This window comes from Anas acuta, chromosome 12 (assembly GCF_963932015.1).
Source record: "Anas acuta chromosome 12, bAnaAcu1.1, whole genome shotgun sequence".
In the NCBI taxonomy this organism is placed as follows: domain Eukaryota; kingdom Metazoa; phylum Chordata; class Aves; order Anseriformes; family Anatidae; genus Anas; species Anas acuta.
The window spans coordinates 4,887,053-4,905,892 of record NC_088990.1 but is presented as its reverse complement, the minus strand read 5'-3'; the positions used below and the strand labels follow the sequence as shown (position 1 = coordinate 4,905,892).

The window sequence follows — 18,840 nt, the reverse complement described above, 5'->3', positions numbered from 1 at the left end:
CCTTTACCTGCATTGCAATATTAGAGTGAGATGTTTACATCAGGGGTAAGGTTAAATGTTTCTTTTCCGAGGTCATTTACTCTAGTTATTTCTATGTATATCTGAAAAAAAGAGAGCAATCAGACTGACTAACAAAGCAACCTGCAAGAGCTGCATCGAATGCATCAATTCTTTGTGTAAAAGTTACCCTCGCTTTGACATTCTTGTCTGGACAACACTCAAAATGAAAAGCATGTTGTACTTAAATCCAGTGAGTTTTTCACAGAAGCTTTTGAAAACTTGTATCCTTCATGGCCCATGGATGTGAAACTTTAAAGTGCCCAGGTTCACCCTAAATCTTCATACATTATTAAGAATGTCTTGCGGATGTTAGATGTGGTTTCAGGTTTGAACTAACCTCCCCAAAAGATGAGCTTTGAACTATTTCTATTTGATTTGGAAACCCATTTATATTCTCTGTGGAAAACAAAGGAAGTAAGAATTAGTAGGCAAACTGGTGTTTTTTTTTTTTTTTGTAAAAATTTTGAGTCTGAAATTAGTTAATGAAGTTGCTTCAAGTTCTCTAGAATAACCCTGAATCCATCCATGTTGTTAGCTACATCAGACTCCTTGCAGGAAACAGAAAAGAAAAACAAGATGTGTTTATGGAGCAACTATCTTACCCCTTCATTGCCCTTGAAGGGGAATTTCAAAGACAAACTATGCTGAAGCATCATTTGGTGTAATAGTTGGGTATTTCCCATGAAGAGGAAATCATCCTGTTAGGTCTGTGTTGGACCCGAAATTTCCAAAATGCTGCCGAGTGTTCATATATGAAATTCAATTTCCCTATGACAACTGTGTATAAATACAGAAAATACCATTTCTTTTTGGTGGTCTTAATTACAGAAGCCTTACTGAGATGAGTCTAAATAATATGGGGGTAAATCCTGTAGGAGCACAGAGTCGAAAGACAGAGAAAAAAACAAAAAGCCTGTCCACATCAATCAATCTGGATTTCCTCTAGCAAAGATTTAGACCATGGTATAGTGCTTATTTTTTTTTCCTGTAACACAAAAACAAACTGGAGAACCAAGAATTCTGAATGTAATTTAACGGAGAAACAGAAAACAATTTTCTTATGCATTATTTTTATTGAATTAAATAGTTCTCTTACCCATATCCCACATTATTCTGTTAATACTTATATGGAATGGTGTCTCACCTTGATAAAAAGGGGAAATATTTATGAAAATGGAAAGTTTTAGACCCCTCTTCACCCCCACCCCACCTGTTTTGATTAGTTCTAATTATTTTTGTAATGTAGCCTAATAAAGATCATAGAGTAATGCAGTCAGCATTCATTGAACCTGTAACTTTAATGAAATGTGGTACTGTATTATCCCTGCAGCTAAGCTGAAATCTCATAGGAAAATGTTGTTAACTGATTTTATTCTCTGAAATTTGATATTAAAAAAAAAAATACATTGAAGGTTGCTTATAAAGGCTCTTGCAACATACCTATGCCAGCTACTCTTTCTCTGCATCTATTGTGGTCTAAGATAAACACAATTAAATGAAGTCTTTACTTCCTTTGGGATCGTAGTATAGCAGCACTTAATAATAGAGCAGCGCATTTCATTAAAATTTTGGGTCTGAGGCTACACAACTTAGATATGAAGAATATCAAATGGAGTAGCCAGGAGAAATAGTCAGCAGAACTTATTACCTAGAGCAGTGCCTCCATGCATTTTTTGCATAACCATTTGACCAATTATTCCTAATTTAGTTGATGAGCTGAGTTAATTTTTTTTTCTGCTAGAAACAGAGCATTAGCTGTTGTTTTGTGCTTCTGCTTATATCAGTTCTATTTTAGAGCCAAGAAGTTTGATGCAGAGAAGCATATTGTCTCTCCCAGTCCCTTGTGCTGTAGGATTCACATATGAGAAGCATGGCAGAGAAGGCATCGAGGACTCCCTGACCCGCAATGCACTGCTTCGTAAGGACATGATTGATAGTAGTGTAAGAAGGCAAGATAGATTCAGGAAAGTGGCTACTGGTGCTCCAAATAACTTCTGTAGTGGAGTTTGAAGGGTTATTGCAGTACAAGGACTTCAGTAATAACCAAAGAATATATTTGCTGGAGAGGGAGAAGGGTTGTCACCTCACAGTCCCTCTGCAAGGAGCCTGTTATTTACTAGGGTTTTACCAGAGGAAAAGGACATAGGAATGCACAGTAGTGAGCATGAATATTCTGCTGAAAATTTTGCACCAGGAAACTCGAAATTGGATTCCCAAATATCAGCTGTGGGGCCAGATTTGGCTCATGACAAGCCACATGGTGAATTCGTATCTTGTCCCTGTCACTGTAGCCTCACCTGGAGAGCCACAGCTGGGGGTGTAGTCAGCATCAGACTCAGTAAATCCAGTTCAGGAAAACACTTGATGTTCCGTGTCTGATTTTCAATTCCACACAAGCTATTTCTATTCAAAGTCAAGAACTGAAAGTTAAGAATATCCTGAAGTGCCTTTGCTGGGTTTCTTTTAGTTACCGGATCTGTATAAAAAGCATTGGAAAATAAGTTTATTTGCACTGTATGCAGAAAAGTAAATTGGGTCAAAAGTACTCCATTTAGCAAAAGTATGCTTAATTAGGGAGAAATGTGTGATGTCAGAATAATGACATACATCAATCATGGAAAACTCAAAGACTTCAAGACCGAATTACTGAAAAGATGTGTAATGCAGCTAATCTTCATAGCTATGGAAATTCTTATTATTTACTGTGTCCTACTATCTATATTATGTCCCCATGTTTCTCTCTTACAATTTAGAATGAACACGTGAAAGTGCAATCCAGTAACCATGAGGTGTGCAGAATATTTTATATTTTTAGTGGCAGGGAGGCAGATGAATGAAGCAGGAAAGTAAATGAATTTGAAACTCTTGGAAAACTTTATTCTGTGTGTTTCATTGATTTTGAGAAAAAATAACAAGACCACGTACACATGCTGGCATGTGTCTGAAGCAATTGCAATAAAAGAAGAACCTGCATGTGATTTAAATTAAATATAAAAAGAATTGCATTCTAGTCCTACATTATTTGGGAAGATTTCAATTAGCATGTTTCCTTTGTCAGTTTGAATCAACAAACCAAAACACTTTTTCTTCCTCTTTTGTTCAGGTTCTGTGCTGTTTGCTAGTTGCATGCAGTAAACCATTCTTTGCATATTAAAATGGGAAAAACATAAATAAGAAAAAAAAAAAAAAGTAGCTTGAGCTCTGGAGAAGTTCTTTAAAAACAGGTCTGTTTTCTGAGTGGCCCAGAGGCAGAAAAGCAGTATGACAAAGCTGGCAAATTTGCAATGCCTCAGGAAAAGAGAAAAACTTGAAGTTACTCCAGCTGCAAAGCCTGATCCCAGGAAACTAGGGCAGTATATTCCTTAAGCGCTGCTCTTGGACTGACCAAGGAAACTTGAGATTTATTGTTTTGAACTTTAGCTCTCTTGGGTTGGTGCTCTGTGTCCCTGTCTAGGTGAATGGAGGCCATATCCATAAATCAGATCTTACTTATGAAATGCAGCAAGTCACAAACCTTCCTCTCCACAGTAGTGATTTCCATTCTAGCGCTTGTTTCCTCAGCGCTCTGCGTTCCTTGGCTTGCTGAGAAGCCTCAGCAGAGATCACTTGTATGTAAACAAGGAATTTGGCAGGAACTCAATCCCTTTCAGCAAAGTTTTCATGATATATTATTACCCATAAGGGAACTTCACTTCCTCTACTAGAAGAGTGTGGCATCTCATATTATTCACTTCTTGTCTTCTTTCTGTCTTCTCTCTCTCTCTCTCTCTTACCATTTTCATATGCTGTTGTCTCTCAGCTTTCATGGGAAGATTGCTGTTTCAGAAGATTAAGATGAATCTAATTTTATGTTTCAAATCCACATAAAACACGGATAGTTATGGAAGCTTGGACTCATTGTGACAGCAAATTCAGCCTCGAATGCCCTGCAGGGAATTATGTCTTAACATGTTGTATCTCTTTTTCAATGCCTGCAAGGCTATTTCTTCATCACCATGTAAACTGCATGGTGGGGAATGCCAACAAAAAATAAGATGCATTGGAAGATAAAAATTCAGTGTAAATAAGGTGTAAGATAGACAGTAAGCTAGAAATGGCTTATTCTATTTAAACCTACTGGGTGGAAAGCTGAAATGAGGGACACATTTCTGATTACCTCACAAACTAAAAAAATCTATTTAATATTTGTTGACAGTATCAGTAATGTGCGTTGGAATTCAGTTCATTTGGTGTCTGATGCAGTTAAAAACATATAAAATACACAATATACACCAGCATTGTATTTGTATGTGATGGTAGATGTTTGTTTCCAGCACAAGTCCCTTTGGGAGGGATGGGGGATGGGAGATGGTATGTAATTCTGCTTTTTCATTTGCAGCAATCACTAATTTCAGATGAGTTGTTAGACCACACGCGAGTAATTTTCCTAAACAATGGCTTCAATTAGTGGTCAGATCCAGCTTGTTGGTGTTTTAGGCTGTTTTCTCACCCTGGTCTGTACAATAGACATTTTGCAGATGTCATGCAGTGTTCTTACAACAGCTGTGTGAGATTTCCTTCTGAAGAAAGTGTTCAAAAAAGGGAAGTTGGGGGGCCCATTTGCAGAAATGCATGCCTGTGTTTGAATGTTTAATTACAGAGATTGCTAGGCAAGGCTGTTGCTGCCTGCCACCACTTAGCACTTACACAGAGGGCTGAGGGAGCAGTGGGGTAATGTATTTGAGAACATGTTTGTTAAGACCAACTTGCAATTCATTCTGGCTGTCATTATTCATAAAGCTGGATGGGACTCTTCCTTGCACGTGCACAAAAAGTGGAATTTTCATCCAAAAAAGGAAAAGAAAATGTATCTTTGGACTTTAGTGAAAACATTTTTTTTTAATTGCTTTAAATGTGATGGTATTATTAAATATTTGTAACCAATTTTAATGTCTAAGATTCACAAATATTTTGCAGCTTATTGGGAAAGAGTAGGGATCACTTGAGACAGAACTTCAGCACAGAACAGTGCAAATCTAGGGAATGTGAAGACATGAGACAGGGTTCCTAGCTAGCTGTATGAATGGGGGAGGTGTGGCTTTATTAATATGGATCTATGTATTTATGCTTGAATTAGTGTATTTGAGGGAACAAATGACTTTGTTCTGGACAGGCTATATACACAAAATTACTTCTCTTGTGACAAGAGAAAATGGAACATAAAATCTAATAGACAATAAATCTGGTTTATATCTTCCTGTCTCTTTAATCAGGAAAGAATCTGGCTATTTTTAACTATAGGGTCCAATTATAAAGTGAAATATAATGTTCTTTCTTTATAAAACATGTCAGGAAAAGATTTTAAGGGTCAAATCCTTAGCCAGTATATATTAGGGGACTGTGTTGATTTGTACCAGCTGAAGATCCGACTTTACATGTCCTTAAATTTTCAGATTTGTCTAGCTCCTGAAGTGTGCGCACACATGTGCGTCTCTCAGAGTGACTTGTTCTTTCATATCAGCTTATTGTTTGGAGGCAGTAGATCACAAAAGACACTGACAACTTCCAAAAGGTCTCATAGATGCGTTTTGTCATATTTATTAATATTTGTAAAATTGAAAAAAAATGCTAAAACTCAAAGGTCCATAGATATTAACAGAGCTGCTGATTGAGTGAGTGTAAATTAAAAACATAATTGCATGTGGGTAACTGGATCGTGGAAAAGTCTGAAGGGGGACATGGCATGAGAACACCAACCAGAACAGATAGATTCTGCTTGCTGAAGTGCTCCAGTTGTTGCTGTGGGGTAGCAAGCAAAAGGTAGGTGCCTAAGTATTCTTTTCATTCACAAAGAGTTAGGGCAAGCAGTTGCCTGCTAAGTGTTGTGTGCAGCAATCATGGTTAAAAAAAAGTAATATAAATATGTGGACATCAAACACAGAGTATCTTCTTGCTCTGTAGCCATATCACCATGCTGCAGTCACACATTGGATCTCACAGTCTGAGCAGTATCGATAAGCTCAGTTCTTCAGTAGTAAATCTCAAAAAATACAGAAGATAATAAATTGGTTGAGTCACTTGGTAATACTTTGGCTCAGCATTAGCCCAAAACACAAGACCGCTGTTTTCTGCTAGAGGCACCGTCTTTTAGATGATGTGCTTGAGTGCTCGTGGTTATTAATGATTCCCTGACACTTTTCATAAGAGCCTTAGCACCATCTCCATTCCACCAGGTAACCTGTGCTCGTCTGGAAAGCTACCGCTCGCTTCCTGAGGGTACAGCTTTGCAGATGCTGGAAGCAGGGCAATCTCATTAGCAGGCCCACGCCTTTGAAATTGGTTCCCTATGTATATACACTTAAGTGTGAATCTAATCATCGGTTGAGCTCTAAGAACTTGTTCTCCCTGCAGCCAGTATCAGGAAGGCTGGTGTATTTGCAGTCTCCTTAGGACAATTCAGATTTCAATACAGGCAGCTAGATGCCATGGTGACAAGTGCCCTATATTTAGCCATCATGTAATAACAATTGTTTTTACTATGCCTTCTGAAGTTTCAGTAATAACAAGTACTGGGCAATTTCAAGAGTGAGCCAATTCTTGTGGTTTCCCAACCACATGTCTTTGGGATAAGCTCAGCCAAAGGCATCTGCTGACATTCTGTCACCCCTGAAAATTTGCCTCCGTCATTAAGAGGGCTTAAAATACTTTGGTGGCATTTTGATGCTTTTCTTAAAGAGGTAAGAACTTGGAATGAAAGAATGTTAGTTCATACTGATGCATTTTGATCAGGCTACACACCCAAAGTATGTTCAGTCCTCTCTAAGGGCATAATTCAAAGGACCAGCAGAAATCCCTTGTCCCAGTTACCATTTTAATGACGCCAACATATGTTGCAGAGGTTTACTGATTTCTGTGAGGTCTAGCATAGTTAATACACCAGCATAGGTCAAAGGTATTCTTGAGGTCTGCGCCACTACAGCCAGCCTTTAGGTGAAGTATGGAAGAGATTCCTGCTTCCCTTGCTCCAGCTGTGCACTGCTGGCTTCTCGGGTAACTGGGATCAGCAGCAGTATTTGCAGAAGTACAGGTGCATCTTAGCAAAGAGAAATCACATGCGGGCTGTCAATAATTTCTCCAAAGTAGCCGAAACATACCCGAAATCCTGGGGTCATTCCATTTGTAGAAGAGAGCTAAGTTGCAGACAAGTTTATACAACAAATTTTCAAATTCAGTTGGTCTGTCTGTAATTTCAACTGTTTTTCATGAGTGTAAGAAATGAGCATTTGTCTGAAAAATACTTCTGGTTTTCCTAGCCCAGCCTACATATGCTCTTACAGAACATTAAAGTGATGTTCTCTATACACAAAGACAGGATATGGTTTTTTTCCATACTTTCAGCAAGTGGCACTTAAAGTTGTGTAGATGGAGACGGAGCCATGGTGTCTAGGAGGCCAAGCATTCTGACAGTCTTGCTTTAAGTGCAGCAATTCAAGTTTCATAACTAGCTACCCAAGGGGACTGCGTACTAACAGCATCCTCCTATATTGGCGCTGTGTATTGGGAAAGTCACAGGAAGTCTAAATGAAACGGCCAAATACCCCCGGGCCATAGACCTATATGGTGGCATTGCTGCTGAAAAATAATAAAAATGATGCTAAAAAGTACTACCCCGGTGAAGCAAATAGTCAATAAACAACAGGATCTGTGTGGGATTGATTGTATTTATAGTGAGATTTTGTCTGCTTGCAGTATCAATTAGAGTGGTATTAGTAGGTACAATTTTGACTTCACACTGTCATTAAGTTTAACGATGAAGGTTATCAGTCAAAAAGTAACGCAAAGAAATTTGCTATAATGATTTCATAGTCTGGACCTTCCATAAGGTAATGCAATGCACACTTGCTTTCAATGGATTGCCTGCTCAGAAGCTACCAGTTAGTATCAGGTCCTCTGTGTCGCATTTGGAGCAGCTGGAACAGCTGGAGGGGTTCAAAAGTGACACCGCAGCTCCCAAGGCACTGTGGTGACGAGCCCATTCGCTGCTCTGAATGGGGGTGGCTGTTCTCTATATTTAAACTGCTCTCGTCTCTGTATGAAATGGTACAAGCAAGGGATCTCAAATGTTTGCCTTTGTGTGTTGGAAAGGGCAGATGAAAAATTTTCTAGAGAAAATTTGAGTGAATTGAGAGTATTAGACTGAATGATGGAGGATTGTAATGCCCTCTCATTTAACTGTATGTGGTGGTAGTCAGATGCACATATAGGAAATTAAAGCAATGGATGTGCCCTCTACATAAAGTTCTACGCTAAACATATTCTGTCTCTGGTCTGATGTTTGTGGTGCCGTGTCCTAAAAGCCTCTGAAGAATCAGCACTATAAGTCAGTTGTGCAAGGGCAGTTTCTAGACCACACTTGGTTCGCGCTCACCCACTTGGTAGACATACACTCTTGCAGTAGCATGGAACTAGAACGTATAATTATATGTGCTTGGTATGCCTCCTGTGCTTGGCAAGAATTTGAAACATCAGGGTGCTCATAGGATGTGTTTCAACACAAACGTTGGGGTTTAGTTCATAGGTGATTGTTGATCTCTCTGGGATGCTGTCTGTTTTTCTCTGTGTAACTGGAACAACGTAGCAACAAAACACAGCAAAGCCATAAGAGGAGATGCATGCTGATGTTGGCAAAACAAAACAAAACAAACAAACAAAAAACACAAACAACAAACCAAAAAAAAAAAGTCTGCTGTTAAAGTCCACAGTATCAGAGCTAAAACTTGGTATTTGCATGAGGATTTCCTCTGCACAGTGCTCCTGGAGTTTGGCTTTCTGGAGCACAACACAGAACTGCCATACCAGATGTTCAGAGCCTCTTCTGTGCCTTGCAAGTGCCTCACTTCTAGTGGTATGTTTTGGCTGATTTTTTTTTTTTTTTAATTAAAGAAGGAGGCTGTGAGTTTGTGAGCTTTTAAAATCCAAGCTTGGGAAATTCTCAGCTGAAAATGCAGATTGTTTTTTTTTTTTTTTTTTTTTTAAATTGTGTTATATACTGTAGGTCCCATCCCAAATAATGTCCAATAAAGAAAGCTCTGTTTGAACCCCCTGCATGGGGTTTTTCAAACCAGAGTACACATGATTTATACGATATTATAACAGAAGAAAATAGGAGGTTATTTTAATGAAATGGGAATAGAAGAGAATGGAGTTTGGTTTCAGATGTTGTATGTATTGTGAGTCATCCCAATGCTTTTATGTTAGATTCCTGAGTTACACCAATCAATGAAATTGGCCTGTGCTTTTCTCTCCCTTTCTTCATTTAAACGTCAAAGTGAAATTCAAAGGCTTGTGCAGAACTACTTGAGTCATTCAGAAGATCACTGCCCCACTGGGGATTCTCTTTGTTTCAGCACTTGAACACTATTGGTTTTATTATCTCCATTCAGGTTTTGTGATTATTCTCATCCATAGTCTCCTAACAGTCATTAGAGATGCAGACAAAGAGTTCTGCCTTTGCATTGCATGAATAAATATAAATACTATTTTGTGACTTGTCAACAATATCCACTAGTGACGCAATGTAGTAGCATACTCTGGGTACTAAGAGCCCCATTTGTGAGATATTAAGTCCCCTCCATTCCTATTGGTTTCACTGGCATTTACAATGCTCCAGACCAGATGGTTTTTCACTACGCTGGAAGATACAGAGGAACAATAATAATGATGATCAATGAAGTTACAAAGTGTTTTAGCTGAGCTTCACAACAGCTGCTAATTGCTTCAGCTCTAAATTTGTGTAAGGTGTGGTTCCACATTGCAAATCTTTGGATTGGAAAGCTGATATAAGTCACTTTTGCTCTTATCTGGATGAATTTAGGTCTTTTTGGAAAAATGCATAGTTCAGATCTCTGAAATGGTCTCTATTTATTTAATAATTTATTTTCAAGTAATGTGGTAAGAAGGATTCTTTCAGCATGAGTAAAGGAAATACTAGGGAGCACACACAGCAGGGACAAAAGGAGAATAGGGAGGGAATGCTTTAAACCAACTTTTCCATGGCAAGCAAATGCAGAAGAAAGTGCTTAACTGGAGAGGCCTTGAGAGTTGTTTAATGTGTAGTCTCCATGTAAAGTTGCTATTGTTTATTTATTTATGGAAAACTAACCCAAGGTTGGAATTGCACTCATATCCTGGATTGTGGTAGCTTTTCATTACAATGTGATTTACTGTCTGCTGTGGTTATTCAGAAGTTGCTTCTTACTTTCTAGAGGCTAAGTCTACATCACCTGCTGATGAGGAATGAAGAGCTCATTCAGGGAAACAAACAAATGGAAAAACAGTGATAATGTTGCACATTTTGAACCAAATTCAAATCTCACTTTAAGATTTAAAAAAATTAAGTCATTATTTTTAATGGTAAGAGTGCAAGTCATGTGCAAGTCTGAGCCACTGACCACTGCTGGAGGTTTCTAGTGTTTTTTGTGGAAGCAGGTGGGGAGGAACGAAAGCTTGTTTTGAATTTCACAATGGAAAGCAGACTTGCTTCTGGATCTTTTCTGGCACTAGTGTGACATTGTCTGGGTGGTCTCCCCATTGCTCATCAATATATCAGATCACCTGTAGGAGAAACCTTTTATTTTGTAGTTGTATTTGAGACAAATGAGCTTGGCAGCTTAGGCAGTGGCAATGAGTTTTGAATTGGACTGAGAAACTGCATTATATCTTCCCTGAAGCAAATTCTGGTTTTCAGGTCCTAACTGCTGGGAAAACCCTGTCTCCTCCACAGTCAGCCTCCAGTTAAACAAAAGCTTCTATGGAACATAACAGTCATGGGTAGGATGGAAATTATCAAGTCATTGGAGAAAGGGTAGTATAAAAACAGAAAACAGACCACTGAGCTGATTTGGACATATCATATGTCAATTAAACAGATAGCTCTGTTTTCTAAATCAGTTCTGTTTCAGACAGGATTTAATTTTGTCCAGACTAGGTAAGTAGTGTTGGTGTTTAGTTATAGGGCAGTGGGGTGGTAATTCATGGCTTCAGCTGATGTTTTCAATAAGGGGAGACTCACACTTCTGCTTTTGGTTGCACATATCTCTTGCTCCAGGGAGAAGGGAAGGGATGTTGCAGGCCAGATCCAGAGCCAGAGAGAGTTTTCCCTTTTCTGCTGGCAGGGTGCTGGAATAACACAGTTAAAGCTCCATTCCCTCTTTTTTATTCCGCTTTCTATGTTAGGGCTAAACTGCAGCCAGAGAAATAGTCTTTTGCCTCTCTCCCAATATGTGTGAAGTGAATAAAAATCTTACCGATGTTGAGTAGCAAATGGAAGTTTGGAAGGAAATAACACTTAGCAACAGTGAAAATTCCATCCACGCACTGCAGTATGTATGCATTTTTTAAGGCAATGCAACGTTATAGTCCATTCAGCGTTAATTTAAATGGAGACAAGTGCTGCAGCAAATACAGCTATTATGTTTTTTGGTATTTCCACTTGAAATTTGCTTGCTAATATCAATGTGAAATACAATAGCCATTAACCCTCATTAACCCTATAGCAATATGATAAAGACAGGTGTTCCCAGTAGGACAAACAGGAGAGAGGTCTTATGTAGTAGGCCATGAAGTAAATTGAAAGTGATCTCAAAATAAATCTTAAAGATGAAACTAAATAAAAAAGTCACAGTATAGGAAAGAAAGCATGGTAGTGCTGAGGCAAGCAGTAATTTATTAATGTTTGTCTGCAGAAAAGTAAAGAAACTCTGCATATCTGTTTTGCTTAATTATCTGGTTGACCTCAGTGAAAAGAAAAGCTGAAGTTAAATGCATAACATTTCTCTTTACAGTGTTTTTTTCCAAGTTCCTTTCTTATGAGTACCCATGTGGTTTCTCTGCTTCTAAGCAGAGTGATAGCTCTAGTCATTTTAATAACCTCTGAGAAAGTGCTTCAGGACATATTTGCAGAGCTGAGGTTGCCATGCCACAGCCTTGTCTCCTTACCATGCTCCAGATATTGAACCTTCCCGTAACTACAATTACAACATAAACCACAAAATGTAGATTTACAGATTGTTTTCAACAACACCCATTCAAATTTACTTATATTTACACTAGAAAAATTAGGGTAAGTGCTATTGTGACCAGAGACATAGACCGAGATCAATAACCAACCAATTCTTGGCTAATAAAGCACTTCTCTAAGGTCTATGGTTGCTTTATTCTGACTTTGAGGTTGGCCTCTAATGTCTTATCCATTGACTTTTCCCGTAAATATGTCTAATCGAGACCAAGCTGAACCCTGAGAAGAAAAGATACACTCTGTTTGGTAAGAATTGCTAATTAACTTGGTATGTAAAATCTCTAGCTACTCTCTGCTTTTAGCTTGTCTTTGGTGGCAAATATGCACGTGTAACACAGGCATAAAAGTCAAACACTAATTCCTGTGATATAGGTAGAGGTTTCCTAAAGAAGCAAGTGGTTCAAATCTACTCTGTTTCTTATTTTTTCAGTATGAGAGATTTGTGCAATCAGGAAAAATGACTGCTGCAGAACACATTTGGAGCAGTGTAACAGGATATCTTTGTCATGGGCTCGGGTCATATATATTTTACATACATTGATTAAAAGATAAAAGGGTTTTGTTTTGCTTTGTTTTTGAAAAGAGAAGTGTGTTAGTGTTTCATTGCTTGTGCTAATCCATATGAGTTGTTATATTAAAACTTAGGGTCTTTATTGGCTGGGCCCTCTTTTTCCTATCTGACTTTCGTGAAAAGTGAAACCTTCATTCACAATTGCACTTTGGGTCCTTGGGACCTGATTGTGCAAAGGGCTGCTAGATCCAGTCCAAGCCCAGTAAAGCCTTTTAAGGTGTACATTACATAGGGCTGATAGTGAGTTATATCATTTCTTTCCAAGTCATTTCTCTACCATCTTAGAGAAAGATGACAACAAAACCCTCAAACTTGAAATTTCATATATTTGAATTCTTTATCATCTCTTGAATTGTCTGATAGTTCATAGCTACCCATCTGTGTGGTGTGTTCATTGCTCCATGGCAAGAAATAGAAAATTTCTGTTTTGTTAGGGCTATAATGAACACAACTGTGAACAACACGTAGTTTCAGCAGTGTATGAGAAAGGGAATACTAATGTTACTGCATGGATTATGGAATAATGTGCATACAGCTGTGGATGTGCCATCCCTGGAGGTGTTCAGGACCAGGTTGGATGGAGTCTTGGGCAACCAGATCTGGGGGGGGGGGGGGGGGGGGGAGGATGGGACATTCCTGCCTGTGGCAGAGGGTTGGAACCTGATGGGCTTTAAGGTCCTTCCAACCCAAGCTGTTCTATGATTCTGTGATATGTGATGGGATAGTCTGATGGGATATTTCAGTCTGAAGTAACCTCTGTGTTAACTGATAATGAGTTTCCCATTGGGAAACGGGCAATACTATGTCTTTGAAAGGTGCCTGATGGCACTGCATAAGCAGTAAGCTGATGAAGTTCTGTCAGACAACATTAATGACATGATATGTTACAGTAGCAAATTACATTTCACGTACTGAAAGTTTTAAATAGAACAAAATGAATATTATTGTCAATTAGCAATTTCCAGTTAGTACTGGTTTTCAGGATCTCTGATTAGGCCTGTAGTGCATTTATACATCCCCTTTCTGTGTCTTAGAGCTAGGAGAATTTCCCTATCTAGCTTGCTTTCACACCTCCAGGGGAGAGGCAAATGTATTCCATGCTACTACCCTGTGGTTGTTTAGACCTAGCAAAGTGCATTTGTACATGTGTAGCATATTTATATACATATAAATATATATATACACACAGGAATATTACTTTGCAGACTCCTCAGGCTGGCAGAGTGAGGATCACAGCTCTGGCTGCACAAGTGTGAGGTACAATGTATTGAAATCCCCTTCTCAGAGCACTGCCACCCAGTCCTCAGCTTCAAAGACATAATGGAAAGCCTGGTGCCTTGCTGATATAAACAAAGAGAGTATGATAAACTGAACTTTGTAAGGAATAAGTGTAACTTTGTAAGGTTAAACCACAGCTTATGCCGTAATCTTTGTTAGGAGGATGAGAGTATCACAAAAGATAAATAGCCTACGCTACTTATCAAGTACAGACTTGTGATAGGGTGAGTAGAATGGCTGTTTTCCTTTGGTAGCTTCTCATGGTGCATATGATGAGACAGCACTTTCAGAAATGGGTATTTCTCCTCCCTGCATGCATGTCAGGGCTGTGCCTGGTACTGTGCACCCTTGAATTTTCTGTATCTGCCTCTGGAGCATTTAAAATTTGTTCATTAGCAAAGATCTGATGCAGTTTGGGAACTGCTGGAGAGAATCCAAGAGAAGTCAGAGAAGCTTACACCACATCAGACTTACGGGTCTGACCCAGTTTGCTTGGTTCCTGCTATTTTATCTGAGTGGATCCCACTTCCCCAGTGGAAGAACAGCTGCCTGTTGTTGACCTCCAGGTGAAAAGATTCTGTTCAAAAACATCCATATTAACCACTGAGAAGTGGTGGTTCATTCTGTCATGTTCGTTTTGGGAGTTGCATGCTTTCCAAGTGATGTGACTCTGACAAAATTAGTTGTGCTTGCATGAGAAGATCTCTGTATTGTTACAGTGAACAAAGCAATTAATATGTCTTTAATTTGCACCTAACGAAACAAAAAGGATGAGTTTATTCTCTGTGACATGTAGACAATTTTTTCTTTAAAAACAAAGTTTCATGCTGTGACTACAATTAGTGTAATTGTCAGCTCTTCTCTAAAAACAAATATGTATTAAGAGAAAAGCCAGTATTGTGCCCTCCTCTGGTGTGAAAATGAGACAATCAAAATCTATTGTAATTACCTCAGTGATATTATAATTAGCAACGATTAAGTTATTCCATGCTGTTTTTTTCCTCTTGGCTACAATTAAAAAAGTATATATCTTTCTGTTGCACATTACCACTGATCATTTTACCTCCATACATGTCTCGTAAGTGGATAAATTAGGAGTAATTTTAAAGCACAACTCCGTTAAAACATATATCTCTCTATTTAACTGTCTTAACCCTTTGCATGTTTCCTCCATCTTTTAACATCTGTGTAAAAGAGCCTTGTTTGTTTGTTTTAAATACTCTCTGGGCCATTAAACCAAAGCCATAAAAATGTTGAGAGTACTCTACTTATTTGTAATAGATGATCTAGGTTTTCAGAAGTCACTATTCTAAGTGACAAAATAGTAGTACCAGAGACGTTTTGCAAGGAGGAGCTCAGCATCACTCCAGAATCCCATTAGGATTCATGTTTCTCCATCTGTACCCTCAGCAGGGTTCTCTTTGGGAGATGTGCTCTGCTCAGTCTGAAGTTACATTTTTCAGAACAATCTCCACCTAAAATGTAATGATTTCTGCTGTTTTTGGGAAGAAGCAGGAAATACTAGAAAGAGTGTCTCTCCCTGTCAGGTAGACTAAGTGTTAGTGGTTCCTATACATACTTTCAGGATGCAGAAAGCTTCCTTTTCTGCCTGAAAGCCAGTTCATACATAGGCTGTCCTTAATCTAGGGTTTAGGTACTCTCAACTTTTTTTTTTTTGGTCTGAGTCTGTTTTGTCCTGTGAAAGAGAAGATGGGCCAGGAAGGGCTGGGAAGAGACCAACTTTGAGCAGTGTAGTATTTCAGGCCCTCCCATGTCAGTGATGAGTCCAGTGTTCTCAAAACATTTAATACATTTTACCAAAAATTATTAGAAAGTAATCTACAAGCATCTGTATCCCAATCATCAAAACAAAGGCACTTCCAATTCACAAAGTCAACTACATCCATTTTCAGTATCTTTACTGCTGGCTCTGTAAGGAATAGCTGTAAAATATACTAACTTCATGCATCAGAAGATGCAAGGGGATAGTTAAAACAGCCAGGTAGGAAAAAGCAGGGGACAATTTTTTATCAGAGATTCAAAAACCAAAATCGAAACCAAAACAAAATTTCAGACACATCATTTTCCTGAAATAAATGCACTGATGACCAAAAAGAAGCTGCAAAGCAGTATAAAAGTTGTATGAACTGTACATCCATGCATCAGCTCTGGAAGGGAATTCTCTGGTCTTTTGAAATTCTCCGTTCTGTTTGCAGCCCCAGTGTCTTACGAGAGTTAGTTTTCAATCCTGATGCTATCACACTTTAAATCTTGCTCTCTCACTGATCAGTCTAGCAATGCTTATTTTGGCACCACTCCAGGACTAAATATGGCAAGTCCTGGACCTTGGACCAGTGTAATTTTCATTCCCTGCTAAGTGCCTACATTTTTAACCACACAGAGGCAGAGCTCTGAGCCTCCGGCTTCCTTTGTGTGCATGTCAGTGATGTTAATAATGTCTCTATTGGTATCTTGTCTCTGAAGTGAACTCCTAAGGCTTTCATTTTGTGAGTGGAAATCCTTTCTAAAAACGATTCCATCTCTGACTCTGTATGGGGTACTGCAATCTAGTCTCATTAGAGACAGAGAAAGCTCTTAGGCCAGCTATGGAAAGACAACAGGAAACTTTATTTCATCCAACTTTACCCAAAAATGAATCCATGATTTGCTTTTTGTTTCAGTCATTAAATGGCTGTTTTCAGATCTCATGCGAAAAGAGCCCTATCCTGTGAGTTTCATTATAAACTTTATTCAGTAGCAGTTAAATTGTGTTCTTCACCTCGCAGGATGGTAATGCTAGAAATGAAATTCTGAATATGTTGGGGAGCTGCTGTCCAGTTCCTGAATTCCGCCAATTGCTACTTTTAATACTGGTAAGGGAAAGAGGATGTCCAAAAGCAGAGCTTCTGGCTAAACCTTGGGGTGGCAGTTATGCAGTACGTTGACTCAGGTGCAATACCTGTGAGAGCAGAGGAGGTAGTTTTAACTCCTGTGGCAGTTGACTAATTCTTCTTTTGCTTGCAACTTATTCTTTCATACCTGCAATTTATATTCAGAATAGGCAAGAACATTTTTAGAAAGCTGTGTGTACCATGCACAATCAAAAACAGAACCACATAAAATAAGATAGTGGGTAGGACTCTCTTGCAATGGAATATGTCTGTGTAATACTGATGATATTTATGAACATCAAGTATTGATTGAAAGTCTCTTCCTGTCAATGATAAGCCTGAGATGTGACATGTGGGAGCTGGAAAGCACCTGAATGCTGCAGGGATGCTTTTGATGCCTTTGTTTATGTTGCATTTCTGTTAAATATACTCAAGCTTGACTAGGTTTGGATGCCTTGACTTCAGTCCTTCTGTTCCCACTCAGATACCCCTTAGACATTCCCTATTTTGGTAAATTATTTTTATTTTTAAGTGCTACTTATTTATTAACATGCTGACTGTTCACTCAAGAGCAAGCACTTTGTAGGAGAAAACCAGCTCTGGAGTCCTGATGTGTCTGGTTTTTAGAGATTTTAAAGGCAGTTTTCTCAGTGTGCAGTCTGATGTGCGTGTACTGGGCAGAGTTATTTATATGTGCCACATAACAACAATGCTTTATTACTGGCCTTAAGAAGATTACTTCATAAAAGCACTTTGCAATAGGGTTGTTGAAGTTATGCTTCATCAAAAATACTGATTCTTCCAAATTTATTAGAAGTGGAACATTTTGTAATATTGCAATGCATACCGAGCAGTCCTTTGCATCTTGCTTTTGGGGTTAGTGTGACCTTAGGAGAACCACTACCATAGCTTGCAGTTCTTTTGGTTCATTAGCACCAATGCTTTCCTCTGGCAGTGCATAAACAGGTCTAACAAGCATCAGGGATGGCTAATTATTCAGGCTGAGAACATGCTGCATGGCTGTAGAGGCTCTTACTCAGTGATACCATACTGATGTTGACGTATACAGCATGCTGGATTTTGGGACCTCATGGGAAGTCTTCATGCTTATATCCTCTAAGGATTCTCTTTTCACGTTCATGTGGAGGACTGATTCTGTGCCATCTTGCTGACAGTAATACAGAATTAGTAAACTAATCCTGTTCCTCACTGATGATCAAAGGTAGGGCCTTGTAAAATGAGAAAAGAAAAATGCACAGACCAAAGTGACAAAAATAAACTAAGAATAACTCGGTTATTGTTCCTGTTTCTGCTAAAGTGCTCAGTGCCACTCTGACAATGAAGAGCAAAGCCAGAAAGAACGCTTTCCTGTTAGCATGAATGTAGCCCATGTCATTAGAATACGGAAATGATTTTAAGTAGACTGAGCTGTGCTGCCTTTTGTACACAAGAAAGGCTAATCCCATTAAAAGTAATGGTCTGAGATTGCTCACTCCAAGTACTGTTAATGAGTTAAGTTTGTTCTGTGTGTAATGAGTCCTCGGTGTTCTTTATGTCCTCCTTGCTGATGAACTGCATAGCAGGAGCTGTCACAGGCTTAATTATGAACATTTCCATGAGTAAAAATATCATTTTAGGTAGCAGAGATAAATAAACGGCATTTGTGAGCTTCATTGTGTAGAGCACAGAGCACTCGCTGACACTATGCTCTCCTGATTTTCTTGTAGCTGCAGCAGTACAGCTGAGCTCAAAGTTAAGCCTGTGTTACCTGACTTAAATCTTCATAATGTCAGACCTAGAAAACCATTTTAAAAAATATGCTTATGTTACAGATCCCGCTGCACAAAATCAGAGCAGGTCTCTTTTTACGGCACAATTTAATTTCCTTTGGTTTGTTAAGGATTTTTATACCCAAGAAATTGTTGACATGCATTTGTTTTGTCTCTTCTCTATCTGATTGTGAGGTATAAAAGTTCTCACATCTT

At 38.7% G+C, this 18,840-nt stretch overlaps 1 long non-coding RNA gene across 2 annotated transcripts in view; it reads left to right on the top strand.

The window, feature by feature from the left end:
- Window positions 1–18,840, top strand: part of LOC137863277 (uncharacterized) — a 398,617-nt gene that overhangs the window by 192,746 nt on the left and 187,031 nt on the right. The gene's annotated exons all lie outside the window — the stretch shown is intronic.